Source organism: Arvicola amphibius, chromosome 2 (genome assembly GCF_903992535.2).
Source record: "Arvicola amphibius chromosome 2, mArvAmp1.2, whole genome shotgun sequence".
NCBI lineage: Eukaryota > Metazoa > Chordata > Mammalia > Rodentia > Cricetidae > Arvicola > Arvicola amphibius.
In genome coordinates this window covers 10,506,598-10,511,486 of record NC_052048.2, presented here as the reverse complement: position 1 = coordinate 10,511,486, position 4,889 = coordinate 10,506,598, and the positions used below count along the sequence as shown (strand labels likewise).

General features: G+C 40.0%; 1 pseudogene; it reads right to left on the bottom strand.

The window, feature by feature from the left end:
• Positions 1–2,228: 2,228 nt before the first annotated feature.
• On the bottom strand, positions 2,229–3,705 carry LOC119806502 (annotated as a pseudogene).
• Between the last annotated feature and the right edge of the window lie 1,184 nt (positions 3,706–4,889).

Sequence of the window (4,889 nt, the reverse complement as noted above, 5' to 3'; positions counted from 1 at the left end):
GGGTCTCCCTGCAAGAGCAGCACAAACTTTTAGCCACTGAGCTATTTCTCCAGTCCCTCTTTCTTTTTGTTATTTAAATAGGTTTTATTTAAGAATTTTCAACAATGACAAGTGCTTTAAAAAGCATCCAAGCACAGGACAGAGAACTGCAGCAAGCAGCATTCTTTTTTTAAGTGTTTTTATTGAGCAGTATATTTTTCTATGCTCCCCTCCCTTCCTCTCCCCTTTCCTTCTTCCCTCTCCCATGATCTCCATGCTACCAATTTACTCAGGAAATCTTGTCTTTTTCTACTTCCCATGTAGATTAGATCCATGCATGTCTCTCTTAGTGTCCTCTTTGTTCTCTAGGTTCTCTGAAATTGTGAATTATAGGCTGGTTTTTCTTTGCTTTGCGTCTAAAAGCCACTTATGAGTGAGCACATATTATATTTGTCTTTCTAGGTCTGAGTTACCTCACTCAATATGATGTTTTCTAGATCCATCCATTTGCCCGCAAATTTAAAGATGTCATTTTTTTCTGCTGTGTAGTACTCCGTTGTGTAAATGTACCACATTTTCCTTGTCTGTTCTTCAGTTGAAGGGCATTTAGGTTGTCTCCAAGTTCTGGCTATGACAAAAAAAATAGTCAAAACAATCCTTTACAATAACAGGCATAAACAGTCCCTGACGTCAAACTCTACTACAGAGCTACAGTGCTGAGAACAGCCTGGTATTGGCACAACTGAATCAAAGACCGGATATCAATTGACACACCTACATGCACATGATTTTTGTCAAAAATGCAAAAAATATAAAATGGAAAAAAGAAAGCATATTCAATAAATGGTGCTGGCATAAATAGATATCAACATGTAGAAGAATGGAAATAGATCCATATCTATCACCAAGTCCAGTGGGATCAAAGACCTCAACATAAAGCTAGCCACACTGAACCTCATAGAAGAGAATGTGGGATGCACACTTGAATGCATTGCCTTAGGAGACCACTTCCTAAATATAACCCCAGCAGCACAGACACTGAGAGAAACAATTAATAAATGGGACCTCCTGAAACTGAAAAGCTTCTGTAAAGCAAAGGACATGGTCAACAAGACAAAACAACAACCTACAGAGTGGGAAAACATCTTCACCAACCCCACATTGGACCGAGGGCTGATCTACAAAATATACAAAGAATTCAAAAAAATGGTCATCAAAAGAACAAATAATCCAATACAAAAAATTGAGTACAGACCTAAACAGAGAACTTTCAACAGAGGAATCTAAAATGGCTGAATGACACTTAAGGAAATGATCAACATCCTTAGCCTTCACAGAAGTGAAAATCAAAACAATTCTGAGATTCCATCTTACACCTGTAAGAATGGCTAAGATCAAAAACACTGATGACAACTTATGCTGGAGAGGTTGTGGGGAAAAGGGAACACTTCTGAATTGCTGGTGGGAATGCAAGCTGGTACAGCCCCTTTGAATGTCTGTGGAGATTTCTCAGAAAATTAGGAAACAAGCTACCTCAAGACCCAGCAATACCACTTTTGGGCATATATCCAAAAGATGCTCAATCGTGCCACAAGGACATGTGCTCAACTATGTTCATAGCAGCTTTGTTTGCAAGCAGCATTCCTACAGCCGCTAACATCCATGAGAACATCCACCCTTCTTTGAGATAGATACCTGAGCTCTTTGGTGAATTCGGCTTCCAAGTCCTCCCGCAAAGCATAGGACAAGCTCAGTCCGTGCTTGGCAGTCCATCAGCTTCAGTTCATGTGCCCACACTTCCAGATCAGCAATAGAGGAGAACACATAGCATACAGCATTCACAGCAGATGACAGATGAAGAGGGAAATACAAGCATCATTTCACTAAGCACATTTAACTAGAGTGGATTTTCAAAGAACAAAGTATAAATTCTTTCAATGGATGATGTCCATTGATGCAAAAACATTCATGCATTCCTTGCTACATTTCTCTCTGCATAATCTTTTACCAAAGCCACAGGATTGAGTGACACATCTCACCACGTTAAATATATCCATTTTCCCATCAACTCTCCACATCCCCTCCCTCTTTCTCACTCATATCAGCCTTGCATGCTTCTCTACCACCATCAATCCCATGCAAGGCTTCAAAAGTTCAAAGTCTTCCGGTTCCATATCATAACCTTCCTTTCATAGCATTGATGCAACTCCATCAAATAATGGGTAACAAATAAAAATAGAAACCTACCATCAAAGAGCCAGCCTGTGTGATGTGATGATGAGCTCCCGGATGAGAAAACACGTAGACAGAAGCATTTCTGTTTGTAGCAGCTCTTGCAGTGATGTGCTTCTTCCATGCACATTTGCAATGAGATGAGCTGCAGAGACTAAAAGAAGAATTCATATTATGCTTTCATCTATGAACGAAAACAAGTATTAAAAACAAAACCAAAAGAACCAAACACCATGATATTATGATCTCCCAATGGGAGTTGTTCCTATGGGAAAAAAATCTGTATGGTATGATCCAAATTAAAATAAAGAGAAAAGAGTATAATCCTAACCAATGGTTTCTACTTTGAGCATGCAAGACATTAACTTGAGAAGTCCAATGACAAAATTCTACAAAGACACCTTCTGAGATGAACTGCCATGGGCTGGTTTACCAGTAGAACAAACAAGCTCACTTTCAGGCACCCAATATTTTAATTCTTTATGTAACAAAACATCCAATTCATTTGGCTTTTCTTCTTTTTTCTGAATAAAAATATCAAAAAATACCACGAAAGTATTTCAATCTGAACAAAACAAATTGAAAATTTTAATACACAGGTATTTTATAATATACTTACTATGAGTTTTGAAATTTTTGAATTCCCACCTTTCTATACCAACCAGTCAACCAAAACCCACTGCTTATACATTCCTCAGCCAGAGGATTTAGAATTCATGCCAAAGCCTACATTATGACCACTGTCTGACCCTGTATTTGATCCTGGCCCAAACCATGAGGGGCATCAAAATTATTCACTGTAGGAGCTGCTTCCGGAACCAAAAGCCTGATGCGGCTCCCACTGCATGCTGCCCTGGCTTTGCTATTACCAGATGGACTTGACTGGCTCTGCTGGCTGGCCAGCATCCCCATCATACCTCAGTTTCCCTGCAGGAGTCTCTGCTGTAGCTGTCTTCACTGGATTAAGGCTGAAAGCTCCAAAGTGTATCACTCCACCTATATTATCACTCTGGTTATTTACTAAGCCAGATCCAACACCTCTACTGTTGCCAAACTCACCCTGATTCCAGAAGTCACCTGGAATACCACCAAATCCACTGCCGTTTTCTAGCTATCTAACACTATTGTGCTTAGGTTCAGCATTGGATACATGCCACTGATTCCTTTAACGGTCAAATCCCTTCCACAAAGATTATACAACCTTATCATTGTAAAGCAACAAAGGCAAAAGGCCAAACTGGTCTGTGAATGAGACACCCACCACTTCCCCATGCTGACAGGAAAACTGCTCAAGTTCTTCAGCAGTCTTGTCCTCAGTATGACACCCAATGAACTGCCTGCTTCTCAGAGGCTCATCGGGGCTGGGCTAAGAATCAGAAGCTTACAGTCACACCATTGGCTATCTACCACATGATGTTATGATATTACTTTGACTTGGGATTAATATCCCATAAATGGAACAAAGCCAAAGCCTTCTGGTTTTAAGATCACCATAGGACCATCTCCAAAAGTGCTGACATTGTCTGTATGGTCTTACTTAGTTGCTTTCCCTGGGTGAGCCAATACTATAAGATCAGATGTTTCTGGAATATTCTTTCCAGGTTTGCTGAGAATGTATAGCCCTTACCCATTTTTCTTGTGTTCAGACTAGTAGATAGCATCTGCAGACTAGTAGACAGCACGGGCCAGATTCCCTCAGCCAGCATCACAGGCATACAGAAGTCCTTCTATCAGTCAAATGCTTTTCATATACTGAGACACTGGGTCCTTGTAGAAGCAAAGCCACATGCCCTGGAAACTGGACTGTAACTGTGAGCAGCAATACCTTGTCATGGTCTCCTGTTGATGTTTCATGTTTCATTCTCACCTTCTGTTACATGCATATATTCAGTTTTCCACTAGGCCATAGCCAATAAGTGTTACAGAGATCTTGTATCAGCCAAGGTACCCCTTCATGCCCACAAAATCCAGTCCCTAATTTTTATATTTTATTATTATTCTATTAACAAAACATACTGCCATGTGCTTTGAGATTTGTATGAATACCATATTCTTTATTTTACAAGTTTGAGTTTTGGCTAAATCACATTTTAAGATCCATCCACGGCTGCTTATAATCAGAGGCAATTTATTTAAACATTTTTGGAGTGGTCTTGTATAATCCACCAGCCATGCAGCAGTCATTCTACAGACAGGAGGATACTAGGTACCCACATGATGCCGTAGCACTCAGGGGTGCCTCCCTTTCTGCAGGAGAGGAAGAGTGGCCATAAGACACCTATGGCTGAACAATGACAGGCAAAGTACATCCTCACATTAACATAACAACAAATTGCATTCCAAACTGACTATTACAATCTGCAGGCCCTCTGCTTTTAAAATATACTCAAGGTTTTCTTGGCGTTTGACCACATCTAGATTTGATTTGAGCAAGTACTCCTCTGAAAATAGTACTTTCTCTTCATGAGCGACAAAATCATATACCAAACTATGAACTCAAGATTATTGATCAGGTTATTCAAAATGATGTATGGTTTATGTCTTACTCTAACATGGAAGTTTGGGAGAGTGTTAGGTTCCTTACTATATTCTTTTAGTAGTAGAAGCAGTAGTAGTGAGGTGCGTGTGTGTGTGTGTGTGTGTGTGTGTGTGTGTGTGTGTATGTGTGTGTTTGTATA